This window comes from Nilaparvata lugens, chromosome 13, assembly GCF_014356525.2.
Source record: "Nilaparvata lugens isolate BPH chromosome 13, ASM1435652v1, whole genome shotgun sequence".
Classification (NCBI taxonomy): domain Eukaryota; kingdom Metazoa; phylum Arthropoda; class Insecta; order Hemiptera; family Delphacidae; genus Nilaparvata; species Nilaparvata lugens.
The window spans coordinates 799826-815349 of record NC_052516.1 but is presented as its reverse complement, the minus strand read 5'-3'; the positions used below and the strand labels follow the sequence as shown (position 1 = coordinate 815349).

Here is a 15524-nt window from a genome sequence, read left to right as displayed (position 1 = left end):
AACACAATGAAATTCCGCTTCCTGAAACTGTGTAAGTTGAACATTTAGTCGAATATTATATGATACAATAAACATTTCAGCATTTTTCATGAACTGGATACAAGTTTTTGTATTGAAAAGTGATGTGTAACAACGAAAACAAGTTTCTGGGTCATTTTTTGAATGAGAATTTGTGAAAGATACTTTAATTTCCATGTTTGTTTTCAATTTGGCAATGTCAAGCTGTGACAATATAAATCAGTACAATATGGAGATTGTGAGATCTACTCCAAACTGTTCAACATTCCTCATGAATAACATCGATGCTTCCCATTTGGCTAATGGTGACAATTTGAAGTGAATGTTACAATCAATCACAAAGAAAATTCTTATTATCAAACTTTTTACTTTCCTTGCCCTATTACCATAGGTAAGGAAAGTGGTGCTTTCCAAAAAAAATTAAGGTACCCCGATTTCAAGTTTTCTATACGTTTCAAGGTCCCCCGTGTCCAAAAACATTATTTTGGGTGTTGGTCTGTGTGTGTGTGTGTGTGTGTTGTGTGTGTATGTGTGTATGTCTGTGAACACGATAACTCCAGTCCTAATCAACCGATTGACTTGAAATTTTAAACTTAAGGTCCTTATACCATGAGGATCTGACAATAAGAAATTCAATATAATTGAATTCAAAATGGCGGAAAAAATGGCGGATAATTACTAAAAAACCATGTTTTTCACGGTTTTCTCGAAAACGGCTCTAACGATTTTCTTCAAATTTATACCATGGATAGCTATTTATAAGCCCTATCAACTGACATGAGTCTCATTCCTGGGAAAATTCCAGGAGCTCCGTAATATTCTTGAGAAAAATGGCGGATAATGACTAAAAAACCATGTTTTTCTCGAAAACGGCTGCAACGATTTTCTTCAAATTTATACCATAGATGATAGATTAATTTATACCATTCATGAGCCCTATCAACTGACATGAGTCTCATTTTGGGAAAATTGCAGGAGCTCCGTAATATTCTTGAGAAAAATGGCAGATAATTACTAAAAAACCATGTTTTTCAAGATTTTCTCAAAAATTACTTGACCGATTTTTTTTCAAATTCATACCCTGTATAGTTATTTATCAGCTCTATCAACTGGCATGAGTTTCCTTTCCGGCAAACTAATGGGGGGTTCACCCCATCCTTGAGAAATGGACTTTGTAACCTCCTTCTCGTGCATGAGGTAGGTAGGTAGAGCAGTTCATAAAAAGAACACATAGTCGGGATATTTCATCTGTAGAACAGCTGTTTTGACGACTTTTAAAAAAAATCATCGAATTTCACAATTTACACAAAGGAAAAAGTACTCTGAAAACAATTATATATACACATATACTGTATACAGAAGTCTGATCGTAATTTCAAATAAAATGTTGCCGCCAATTGTCATTATGTTATTCCCCTAAATTATTCTCGTTTAGAAATGGGGCTTACAGTTCAATGAGCAAGGAAAATTGTGTGAGTGTACCACACCAGATTTTTCTCTGTGTATTTAACACGACATGCAGTCAAAATTTAAGCAAATAATGAGATTCTATTATTCACTGACTGTAGTACTTTCTTATTATCATCTTAAAATGTATGAATATACGTTTATTCTTGTTCATATACATTTTCTTATTATCATATATCTGGTTTCACAACTTGAGCCAGTACATGCTGCTTCCTACTGGCAGAATTTAGAAATACTTTCACACTCTCCGACAACCAATCAGAAAGAAGGTGGGCGGAGCTTTCAGACGTGTCAATGTAGTGAGTGATTTTCTTTGATTCTCCATTTCAAAACGGCCGGGTTGGTAAGGAGCATAACGCCTGTTTAAGGAGCATAACTCATCGATTTTGGACGAACGATTTTAGCCGTCCTTATAACTCTATATTAGTTCTGTGAACAGTGGACCTCGCGCTCAGTAAGTTTCATTGACCTGTTGTTATGTTTTCTCAAAAATCAATAAATAATTTATCAATTTAAAATGTCTGGAAAAAATCCTAAATAACATAGAGCTTTCTGTCCTATCGTACGGTGACGTGTCGTCCCGGAACGTGAGTATGAGCGCTGTTATCAGGTCTGGCTGCCGTCGATACGCCAATCCAATCAACCCATCAGAGAAAATGCTGTGTTGTCGTGTTGGCGAAATATCTGTGTGTTGAAATTAACAAAATAAGCTACCATAATGCTGATTTTCTACAAGCTTCATTTCTCCTTTTTCATGATTTTAGAAATCCATTCCTTTACAATAATATTTGTTGCAATTTTGATCATCAGATTAAAAAAGAAAAATGTTTTCTATCAATAACTTCAAACTCTAAACTAGAATCATGGCCTCAGCTTATGGAAAGACAAAGTTAGTAGACAACTGTCTACTAACGTTGATGGAAAGATACATTTTCAAAGATACATTGTGTGTGTGTGTGTGTGTTGTGTGTGTGTGGTGTGTGTGTGTGGTGTGTGTGTGTGTGTGTGTGTGTGGTGTGTGTGTGTGTGTGTGGTGAATGACTTGAAATTTGGAACTCAAAGTCCTTACAATATGAGGATCCGACACGAACAATTTAGATCAAATGCAATTCAAGATGGCGGCTAAAATGGCGAAAATGTTGTCAAAAACAGGGTTTTTCACGATTTTCTTAAAAACGGCTCCAACGATTTTGATCAAATGTATACCTATATAATAGTCATTGATAAGTTCTATCAACTGCCACAAGTCCTATATCTGTTAAAATTTCAGGAGCTCCGCCCCATCTATGCAAGTTTGAGATTTCAGATTCCCAATTATCAGGCTTCAGATACGATTTAAACAAAAATTGCAAGTGGAAAAGATTGAGCATGAGAATCTCTACAATTAATGTTCAATAACATTTTCAACTAAAATTGAAAATAAGCTCAAAATTCGAGAAAATGTGATTATCCAATTGCAAACTGTTTGCAACTTTCGATTCTATTAAATCATTCACTATGAAGAGATAGCAGACCTCGTATGTCTCCAGCGTTATTGTCCTGTCACCAGCTGTCTCAGATCTTTGTTTATAAGTAGACTTGTGATGCGCGTGCACACTAGCGTCTGGTGATCAATTTTCAAAACGGCAAGGATAGTTGTGTGAGTGCGCCACACCAGATTGTTATGCTATCTTTTCCTTTTAAGATACAAGTCAGTGAGGAGATTGTAGAATTGCGCCTTTGTCAGTCAATGATAACATTATTCCACAATTCCAACCGATACACAATATGATAATAGTACAGTTCTCTAGGAAGATAAGAAAATTACCTTCCAACACAATGAAATTCCGCTTCCTGAAACTGTGTAAGTTGAACATTTAGTCGAATATTATATGATACAATAAACATTTCAGCATTTTTCATGAACTGGATACAAGTTTTTGTATTGAAAAGTGATGTGTAACAACGAAAACAAGTTTCTGGGTCATTTTTTGAATGAGAATTTGTGAAAGATACTTTAATTTCCATGTTTGTTTTCAATTTGGCAATGTCAAGCTGTGACAATATAAATCAGTACAATATGGAGATTGTGAGATCTACTCCAAACTGTTCAACATTCCTCATGAATAACATCGATGCTTCCCATTTGGCTAATGGTGACAATTTGAAGTGAATGTTACAATCAATCACAAAGAAAATTCTTATTATCAAACTTTTTACTTTCCTTGCCCTATTACCATAGGTAAGGAAAGTGGTGCTTTCCAAAAAAAATTAAGGTACCCCGATTTCAAGTTTTCTATACGTTTCAAGGTCCCCCGTGTCCAAAAACATTATTTTGGGTGTTGGTCTGTGTGTGTGTGTGTGTGTGTTGTGTGTGTATGTGTGTATGTCTGTGAACACGATAACTCCAGTCCTAATCAACCGATTGACTTGAAATTTTAAACTTAAGGTCCTTATACCATGAGGATCTGACAATAAGAAATTCATAAAATTGAATTCAAAATGGCGGAAAAAATGGCGGATAATTACTAAAAAAACATGTTTTTCACGGTTTTCTCGAAAACGGCTCTAACGATTTTCTTCAAATTTATACCATGGATAGCTATTTATAAGCCCTATCAACTGACATGAGTCTCATTCCTGGGAAAATTCCAGGAGCTCCGTAATATTCTTGAGAAAAATGGCGGATAATGACTAAAAAACCATGTTTTTCTCGAAAACGGCTGCAACGATTTTCTTCAAATTTATACCATAGATGATAGATAAATTTATACCATTCATGAGCCCTATCAACTGACATGAGTCTCATTTTTGGGAAAATTGCAGGAGCTCCGTAATATTCTTGAGAAAAATGGCAGATAATTACTAAAAAACCATGTTTTTCAAGATTTTCTCAAAAATTACTTGACCGATTTTTTTCAAATTCATACCCTGTATAGTTATTTATCAGCTCTATCAACTGGCATAAGTCTCCTTTCCGGCAAACTAATGGGGGGTTCACCCCATCCTTGAGAAATGGACTTTGTAACCTCCTTCTCGTGCATGAGGTAGGTAGATAGGTAGAGCAGTTCATAAAAAGAACACATAGTCGGGATATTTCATCTGTAGAACAGCTGTTTTGACGACTTTTAGAAAAAATCATCGAATTTCACAATTTACACAAAGGAAAAAGTACTCTGAAAACAATTATATATACACATATACTGTATACAGAAGTCTGATCGTAATTTCAAATAAAATGTTGCCGCCAATTGTCATTATGTTATTACCCTAAATTATTCTCGTTTAGAAATGGGGCTTACAGTTCAATGAGCAAGGAAAGTTGTGTGAGTGCAAAGTTAGTAGACAGAAGGTTGGTCACTCATCTATAGTATTTTCGTTGAAATGCAATTAGAGTGGGGGAACTGCAGCCGTGACGTAGGCTGTAGTACAGAGTAGGCAGAATATCGCATTCTTGAAAATCATATGGTGTCGTATAGTCAAATTATATAACACAAACATTTTCTGACATGCAAGCTTTCTGTTTCTGCTTTACAATAATTATTAAAACATTTGAATAATACAATCATTTTGCCATATAAAAGCAAAAACCCACCTCCTAACCTTCCCTTTCAACCCTTAAGGTTTCTTCATCTTCTAGGTCGTGTTTATATTTTGTAGTTTGGCTATACATCAGCTTGTGAATTTCGGGGATGAGATATTTTGATTCTCGTAGAACATGTGCTCGATACCAGCATGTGTTCAGTGCATTTACAATGAATGAAATTCATCGGATTTATCGGGATCGGTTTACGGTTTATTGCGATGCATTGGTTTATCAAGATTTTTTAAGGGTTAATCTGAAATTATAATAGTATAACATTGTCTACTAACGCTTTTCCAGCTTATTAACTTTTTCGTGTCACGTTTTTAGATTCATGAAAAACTTTCAACTTCATTTTATTCATAAAAGTTGAATGAACTTGAAATATTTAACAACATCATTAGAATCGGTGATTCATTCGCTATAAGTATGGAGAATTTTAAAGTTCTAGGTCAATCTTGAGGAGATTATACGACGATATATTTGAAGATACAGTGAATAAACTGTATGCTCAGTGTGGTTACTCTAGAACATTTTTACTACACGTGACGTCACGCTGGCGTTCCCCCCACCACTTTGAATCATACACCTGTGAGTGATCAACCTTTTGTCTACTAACGTTGGTGTGAGTGCACCACACCAGATTTTCTCTGTGTATTTAACACGACATGCAGTCAAAATTTAAGCAAATAATGAGATTCTATTATTCACTGACTGTAGTACTTTCTTATTAGACTATCATCTTAAAAAGTATGAGTATATGTTTATTCTTGTTCATATACATTTTATTATCATAAAACCGGTTTCACAACCTAAGCCAGTACATGCTGCTCCCTACTGGCAGAATTCAGAAATACTTTCACACTCCCCGACAACCAATCAGAAAGAAGGTGGGCGGAGCTTTCAGACGTGTCAATGTAGTGAGTGACTCTCTTTGGTTCTCCACTTCAAATCGGCTGGGTTGGTAAGGATCATAACTCATCGATTTTTGGACGAACGATTTTATCCGTCCTTATAAACTCTATATTAGACTAGTAGTTCTGTGAACAGGAGACCTCGCGCTCAGTAAGTTACATTGACCTGTTGTTATGTTTTCTCAAAAATCAATAAATAATTTATCAATTTAAAATGTCTGGAAAAAAATCCTAAATAAACATAGAGCTGTCCTATCGTACCGTGACGTGTCGTCCCGGAACGTGAGTATGAGCGCTGTTATCAGGTCTGGCTGCCGTCGACACGCCCATCCAATCAACCCATCAGAGAACATTCTGTGTTGTCGTGTTGGCGAAATATCGGTGAGTTGAAATTAACAAAATAAGCTACCATAATGCTGATTTTCTACAAGCTTCATTTCTCCTTTTTCATGATTTTAGAAATCCATTCCTTTACAATAATATTTGTTGCAATTTTGATCATCAGATTAAAAAAGAAAAATGTTTTCTATCAATAACTTCAAACTCTAAACTAGAATCATGGCCTCAGCTTATGGAAAGACAAAGTTAGTAGACAACTGTCTACTAACGTTGATGGAAAGATACATTTTCAAGATGTTCGATGTTTTTGAACGGGTAGTATCATGGCTTACTTAGATCTATCTATAGTAGGCTATGGTAGTATTATAGTCCACTAGACAGCTGATTTATGATGAATAACTCTATAGTCTGATTTTTAATCTAATATTGGCGTATGAAGGAGGCTCCTTTTTCCTTTTATATTATCCATGGAATGCAAAATTTCCAAAAACCTTGTATATACGTCGACGCGCAATTTAAAAAGGAACATACCTGTCAAATTTCATGAAAATCTATTACCGCGTTTCGCCGTAAATGCGCAACATATAAACATTCAAACATAAAGAGGAATGCCAAACCGGTGATTTGAATCTTAGACCTCACTTCGCTCGGTCAATTAAACAGATGATGTTTGTCAAGTTCCGTTTAATCTGATAGAATTCATGAGGACGGCAAAAAATCGAACGACCAAAAATCGCTGTGTGTGTAACTGGCTTTTAACTGGCTTTACAAACTTTGCTTTGCTAGCACCTCCTAGTTCGAAAAGTTATTGAAGGATTTAAGAGAATATAAATATCATATCAACTTTACCCTCATCATTTAATTCATTCCTTCATTCATTCATACATGGATAATAGCTACGATCCAGGTAATAACAAGAGACATCAACATGATCAATATAACTATATATATATATATATATATATATATATATATATTTGTATATATATTAGTATACTCTGGTATGCCAATAATATAACAATCTGTTACAACCCGGCAACGGAATTTTTTAATCTAGTGACAGCACAAAAGTGAGTGAAATTGCAATTTGTTTCACAGAACTGGAATGAAACATTGATAAAAACTTCAGAAACGTATTATAATCGTAGTAGAATTTCAATTTCTTCCATTCAAATTATTTTGTCGTTCTTTACATCTGCTTATCTTTCTCCACATTCTTCTTATATAAGTGTTCTGAATTTCAAGGTGTACAATCAAATAAAGCTACGATACTTCCCTACATCTTTTCTTTCTCTCTTATTCAAATTATTTTGTCGTCCTTTACATCTGTTATATTTCTCCTCATCCTTCTCATATAAGTGTTCTGAATTTAAAGGTGTACAATCAAATAAAGCTACGATACTTCCCTACATCTTTTCTTTCTCTCTTATTCAAATTATTTTGTCGTCCTTTACATCTGTTATCTTTCTCCTCATCCTTCTTATATAAGTGTTCTGAATTTCAAGGTGTACAATCAAATAAAGCTACGATACTTCCCTACATCTTTTCTTTCTCTCTTTCAACTCGTATTCTTGATTCTGAGGTACACAATTATTAAATAAAGCTACTTGTGTACTTAATGATATTGCAAGACATTTGAAATGTCAAGAACGAAGACTGTTCTTTTCTATTGCTTTTCAAATTTCAATGCAATAAAAGGTACCAGGATTATCATGAAAGTCTTCTGATACCGTGCTTCTTGAGACAGATATTTATTTATCTTGGAACAATATTAATATTGGCTAAGAGAGCATAAATAACGTTTCCTGAGAATCTAGGGAGAGATCCGTGGAAATGAAATCTGGGGAGAACCTTGGAATAATCCTATAGTGTAGTTCTTGTTATAGAGGCAGTGGAGAAAAGAAGAGACAGCGTTGCCGATTCTCTCTGCCTTGCCACTGCCTTCTATAGAGGATAGCTGATACCGGTATATCTGATGTGATATTAACTGTTCATTCATGTTTGAACTAGCCAATATTATATTTTATTTGTCACGGAAATAATATTTATTTATGATTAAATAATGAATTTTCATAAGTGAGTTTGAATACTTTTGTAATTAATTGACCGAGCGAAGTAAGGTCTAAGATTCAAGTCGACGGTTTGGCATTTCTCTTAAGGTTTAAATGTTTATATGTTTTTATGTTGCGCATTTACGGCGAAACGCGGTAATAGATTTTCATGAAATTTGACAGGTATGTTCCTTTTTTAATTGCGCGTCGACGTATATACAAGGTTTTTGGAAATTTTTCATTTCAAGGATAATATAAAAGGAAAAAGAAGCCTCCTTCATACGCCAATATTACCGTAAAAATCAGACTATAGAATTATTCATCAATAGCCGTCAGGCTCGCTTCGCTCGCCATATCCGTCTATCCAGGGGGCTCCGCCCCCTGGACCCCCGACTGGATCGTCCAAGAATGAGATCAGCAGGCTCGCTTCGCTCGCCTGCATTTTCCATTTGAGCATTTTTATCATATGTTAGAACAATCGTTCTAACATAGACTAAACGTCTGGCTAAACGGATATGGCGAGCGAAGCGAGCCTGACGGCTAGTAATATAATATTCCCAGGATTGAAGTAGCAGTGCCCAATCAATTTTTCCGCGATGAATGCATTTAAAAAAAAAGATGACTAGCTGTCTAGTGGACTATTATACTACCCGTTCAAAAACATAGAACATCTTGAAAATTATATCTTTCCATCAACGTTGTAGACTGTTGCAGCCAGACCTGATAACAGCGCTCACACTCACATTCCGGGACGACACGTCTCGGTAAGATATAGGACAGAAAGCTCTATGTTTATTTAGGATTTTTTCTAGACATTTTTAATTGATGAATTAGTTATTAATTGTTGAGAAAACATAACAACAGGTCAATTTAACTCACTGAGCGCGAGGTCTACTGTTCACAGATCTACTAGTTATTAATGATTAAATAATGAATTTTTTATAAGTTAGATTGATACTTTAGTGAATTAATTATATTTCTACATTGTTGAAAAATGATCTGACAACGTTGCAGAGGTGGGAAAGAAAAGAATGAAGCTATCTGTTTCGTCAAATGATAGACAAGGATAGCAGCACCAATGTTGATCAAACACTGTCATTATAACATAGGCCATTATAACTATGGCACTGAGAATATGGCTATTCTAAACTTGAATACAGTTGGCCTAGCAACCAAAGCTGAAGAAACTTATACAATGGTTAATATTGATTTCTTTATCCTATGGCCAAAGTTTCATCTGTCTCCTGGGATTAGATAAGCAACGTGCTCCCGGTTCTCCCGTGGAAGGGTGGCTTTTCGAGAACAGTTTCACTAAAGGACACTACAAGCTTAAAATGAGTAAATCCTATTATATTAAGCGAGTAATAATTACTAAAAGTAAAGTTACTTTTAAAAAAACGAGTAAATTACAGAATTATTTCTGTATGTCTGTTTATATTTTATATCTGGTTATTTATGTTCAACGGATCTCGAAAACGGATCTGACGATTTTCACGAAATTTGGAACATAGTAGGTTCATGATGTAAAAATTCGATTGCACTATGTCTCATCCCTGGGAAAACTCGCTGAAGGACATTAAAAGGATAATTCATCCTTGGAAGAACAGATGATAATTTCGTCGTCTGTCGATAACAGAAGATGCGTGTGCCTGTGTGGGAGATCAGCTGTGTAATCATTCAATCAGCTTACCGTATCTCGCGAGAAATATTATCTAGAAATTTCATCATAATAATCTGATTTGTTGACATGACATGGTTTATCACTCTAATTAGAGTATATCATAATATTCAAAGTTAATCATTATTTTACAGTTTTAAGTGATTAGTGAGTGTTATTTTGTTATTCAATTTGGTTTGTAAACAATCTAAATTAGAACTTTTCTGTTTTTAAATATTTCGACTGAAATTTGGACCTGAATTCAAGTGTATGAAACATAACCTACTTTTGGACCATTTATAGTGTATAAATCAAAATTCGGGGAAGAAACAGCTTTGGGCTGTGCCTGTTTGTCTTTCCCCAATCATTTTGAAGAATTGTGTTCTGTTTATCAATAAAATATTGGGGCACCGAGCTTCGCTCGTTTTTTATTTATTGACTTTTGATAAACCGAACAAAATTCTTTAAAATGATTGGGGAAGTACTAACAGGCACAGCCCAAAACTGTTTCTTTCCCGAATTTTGATTTATACACTATAAATAGTCCAGAAAGTAGGTTAGTTTCATACACGTAAATGCGCAACATATAAACATTTAAACATTAAGAGAAATGCCAAACCGTCGACTTGAATCTTAGACCTCACTTCGCTCGGTCAATTATATTTGTATCTTACTTTTTCTGTACGGAAAACACAGATATAATCAGCTGATAAAAATTGAATTGGGCGTGTTCGTGTCGCATAAATCTGTATGCACCTTATTAAATTCAGACACATAGAAGAACGCTAGCGAGCTGAAATGTAAATTTGACCTGACCGTTATGTTTGTAACCTTAGGTCAGCTTTTCGGTTTAAACTTGATATGTAACTCATTATAATAAATGCAACCATCTACATGTAACCTCAGTTTAACGTGAAACTTGGATCAGCTGAAGTTAAACCATGTAACCTGTCAAGAGTGAATAGCAACAGATGAGAAAAGACAGAGAGAATAGACAGGATGTGAAGTGATTGACAGTAAATTAGCGCCAAATTGACCCTAGTTACCGGACTGAATCTAGAACTTTATCTCAGAGAGTAGTTAGTAGTCAGTCTATACACGTCAAAGTTTTGCTCATTCAACACTTCGGACTTTACCACATTTCAAGGGTTGGCATGGAGGTAGAGAATGAGAGAGAGAGAGAGAGAAAGAGACATAGTGAGAGATAGAAAAGTGGAAGAGTAAGAGAGATTAGATTAGATTAGATTGGATTTCTTTATTTATGTACTAGCAGGTAACCCGTGCTTCGCAAGGGTCTATTTTAAAACTTGACGTAATGAAATCCAGAAGAATTTAAAATAGGCCTATAAGAATCCTCGGTTGATTAAGAATTTATAAGCAGCATTTCAAGTAAATCAGTCCAGTAGTTAAGAACTGATGATGCGTCAAACATAATTTTCCTATAGTACTTTACACCTGTATACGTGTATAATCCAGTTCTTTAATATAATAAAATTTTTTAATTCCGACCATATGATTTGGTAATTTTTTTATGAAATCGTATGTACTATTAATCACGGTATATGGAAGAAGACGGTAGGTGTCACGCGCATGTTTGTGCTAAATGTCCGGTGTAGCTGACGTCATTTTATATTCAATCATCTGTTACTAACAAATAAGTTTCATAAATTGCCAATAGGTGTCAAAAACCTCTGTTGGTGGCGATGACGCAATCTAGCTGGCTGGCCACTGCGCACACATTTTGTGGCCTCTACCGTTTTTATTTAAATACCGTGCTATTAATGAAGTTTGAACATTAATTCTGAAAAATCTAGAAGGAAAATTGAAATTTGGGCTTCCAGGTGCACGAGATTGATATTTTTAGAATCTATGTTCAAAATTAGGAGATCTAAATCATTCCCGTTTTTCCGGTATGCAATCCACAAGTTGACATGTTTTGATGCGAACAAACGAACAAACGAACAAACGAACAAACGAACAAACGAACAAACGAACACACGAACAAACACAACCCTACTCTCTCTTATTATATAGATGTTACAATATTTACTGGCTTATACACTAATTTACATTGAATGAAGGTAATGCTAATTATTCAACGAATTTTACAAAGTATGAAAAATTAATCGATGAGAATAAATATCAAATGCAATTAGAATAACGATAATATAAAGTTGTAATGTAACTTCATAAATCGGCGGTGTTTCAACAAAGAATTGTCGATTCTCCAAGAAGGATATAAAATATCCTTCCCATTAACACACGACCGGGAGAGAAGGAGAGAGAAATAAGTGAAAGAGAAGGAGAGAAAAAGAGATAGACAAAGAGAAAGAAGGTAGGGAGAGAGACACAGAGAAAGAAAGAGAAAAGCAGAAAAGTAAGAGAGAGGAAGCGAGAGGCAGTGGAGAGAAAAAAGTGAAAGATTAGGAGAGAGAGGGAGAAAGAAATAAGTGAAAGAGTACCATAGAAAGAGATGGGCGAAGAGAGAGAAGGTGAGAATGTAAGAGAGAGTCGAAGAGAGAGAATGAGACAGAGCCAATGAGGGAATAATTGAGCAAATTTTCCGGGGATTCACACTGCAACTTTATTGACATCTCCTTCTTCTTCTCCTTCTTTCACTTTATATTTTTCTTCTTCTTCTTCTTCTTCTTCTTTTTCTTTTCTCCTTCTTCTTTTTCTTCTCCTTCTCAGGCTCCCACCACAACTCAGGAAGTGCAGAGTTGAGACAGGTGCAAAACTATGAAACAGCCGCTCTGAAGGGGAGAAAAGTTCAGGAAAATGTTGGAAATTTGCTTGAAACGAAATCGTTGCCAATTGGAAATTTGTAGAAATTACTACGTAAAAGTGTCTAGTAATAAAAGTGTCACTTTTCCAGTTTTCATAGTACTTTATTATAAAAATCAACTATTCTATAGTGAGGTCCACGTTATAATGGCAGTGGAGAAAGATAGGAGAGCAACGTTGCCGATCATCTGTCTGTCTGACGGTAGCTGATACAGGTGTATTGATGTAATATTAACTGTTCATTCTCGTTCAAAATAATCAACTATATTTCATCAAGCAAGATATTATATTTTTCAATAATTTCATAATGAATTTTCATAATTAAAATGAAATATGTTGTTAATTAATTATTAATTCTACATTGTTAAAAGAAGATCTGGCAACAGAGCAAAGCGAGAAAGAGAAAGCGCAATCCGCTTTGTTGAGTGATAGACAAGGATAGCAATACCGTCGCTAATCAAACACTGCCATTATAACGTGGACCTCATTATAGAGTATAATAATTTTAATTCGTTCATTGAGAAGAATATTTTCATAAAGTGAGTTTCACGTTATAAAGTCCATAAAAATGATAGGAATGCATTGTTGCCACTTTACGTTTACCTCCACCATCTATAGGAGAGAGCTGTGATTCGAGTTATCTCAATATATCTGATTTGACAATAATTATTGTATATTCTTGTCAATAATGATCAATTATTCACTATCGTATATATATTTTACTGTCAAGATGATTCATCATTTCTCTTGATTCGACAACACTTTTTCTCATTTGAGATGGGAAAATTCCAGAACTTTCCTGGAATAAGCCGAGTTGTAATAATTATAATACCTTGGCAAGTTTTCTTTTATTCTTTATTAATTCATACGAAAAGTAAATTATCAAAATGATAGGGAATGAAAAAATAAGGTAACCTTGTGCTATTCCTCTCCCCCTTATTTAGTTAAGGTTACACATAGTCCGAAATAGGTTAAGTCTTGTAGTTGTTCACTTCACAAAATGTTCAGTCCTTAATTATTTTCACAAAGTAGATTTTGAAATTTAGGCTCAACTCACACTTTGGCGACTCAGGTCGAGAAGAGACTCGACTCTAGTCGAGAGCATGTGTTTCCAAATGGTGACACAGACCAGTCGACTCTAGTCTCCGCGACGTCACCATTTGAAAACACATCATGCTCTCGACTAGACTTAGAGTTTAGGCATAGATGAAGGATAAGTAAGATACTATATTATTCTTGTCTCTGGTTTAGGTCTACTCACAGGTTTTACCTTGTAGGCTACTCCTTAAACATAGATGGACATAAAAAAATATACTGCAGTTTTGGGATCATTTTATATATTTAACTAGCCGTCAGGCTCGCTTCGCTCGCCATATCCGTCTGGCCAGGGGGCTCCGCCCCCTGGACCCCCGACAGGATCGTCCAAGAATGAGATCAGCAGGCTCGCTTCGCTCGCCTGCATTTTTCATTATTTGAGCATTTTTATCATAAATGTTAGGACGATCCAGTCGGGGATCCAGACTAAACGTCTGGCTAAACGGATATGGCGAGCGAAGCGAGCCTGACTGCTAGTAATATAATATTCCCAGGATTGAAGTAGCAGTGCCCAATCAATTTTTACGCGATAAATGCATTCAAATCTTCATCTTGGTGCCAACCTAACAGAGTCAACTCAACTTAATGCCAACCTGACAAAATTATTAATTTAGTTGCCAGTTAACAACTGTTTCGAAGAGGTACTCTATCTAGATTATAGTTCTATAGTAACATATGATATAGAAATTTCAATTATAATTAAGAGATTGGGAGAAGAAGAATATCCATGCTAAAAGACGAACTTTAAACCCTTAAAAACAACCCTTAGAGTTAAAATATTGCCAAAAGATTTCTTAGTGCGCCTCTAAAGGGCCAACTGAATATACCTACCAAATTTGAACGTTTTTGGTCCGGTAGATTTTTAGTTATGCGAGTGAGTGAGTCAGTCAGTCAGTCAGTCAGTGAGTGAGTGCCATTTCGCTTTTATATATATAGATAGTATTTTTCTTCTATTATTTTTAGATGTTTTAATATTATATTATTATAATTGTGTATGTTTTTGAGAAATAAATTCTAATTTGAATTTGAATTTGAGAGTTGAGTCTCTTCTCGACCTGAGTCGCGTAGGTGTGAGTTGAACTCCAAAACCAAACATTCAATTGAATTTAATATTGTTCTTCATCACTATATAAGAACTATCTCCCTTCTTCTTCTTCTCTAAGTACCGTCTCCATTTCGGAGGTTGGCAATCATCATGGCAATTTTTACCTTGTTCACAGAGTCTAAATAGGTCATTGGTTGTGCAATTAAACGCTTCTCTCAGGTTTCTCAACCAAGACATTCTTCTACGTCCCACTGAGCGCTTATCAACTATTTTACCTTGGATTATGAGGTGCACAATCATGTACTTGGGTCCTCTCATGATGTGTACAAGGTAAGTCATCTTTCGTATTTTAATGTCACACGCACAATATCTAGTTGCTCACCCAAAAGAGCACCATAATTTACAATATTCACTAATTGTCTTTTGGTTTGTCGTCGAGTAGTCAATAATTGAAAAGCTCAAATACTAAAAATGCAGGTTATACCTTTATAAAAGAATATTTCCATCAAATTTTAGAGTCCAATTACATCCAAATGATATCCTATAGAAGGTTGAATATAGAAGAAATCTGGTGTGGCACACTTACACTACT

The 15524-nt window shown here is 35.1% G+C and overlaps 2 protein-coding genes across 2 annotated transcripts in view; one reads left to right on the top strand and one right to left on the bottom strand.

Moving 5' to 3' along the window:
- Positions 1-15524, bottom strand: part of LOC111059042 — a 336110-nt gene that overhangs the window by 305723 nt on the left and 14863 nt on the right.
- LOC120354091 overlaps positions 1-15524 on the top strand; it is a 40841-nt gene that overhangs the window by 24308 nt on the left and 1009 nt on the right. The window lies entirely within an intron of this gene.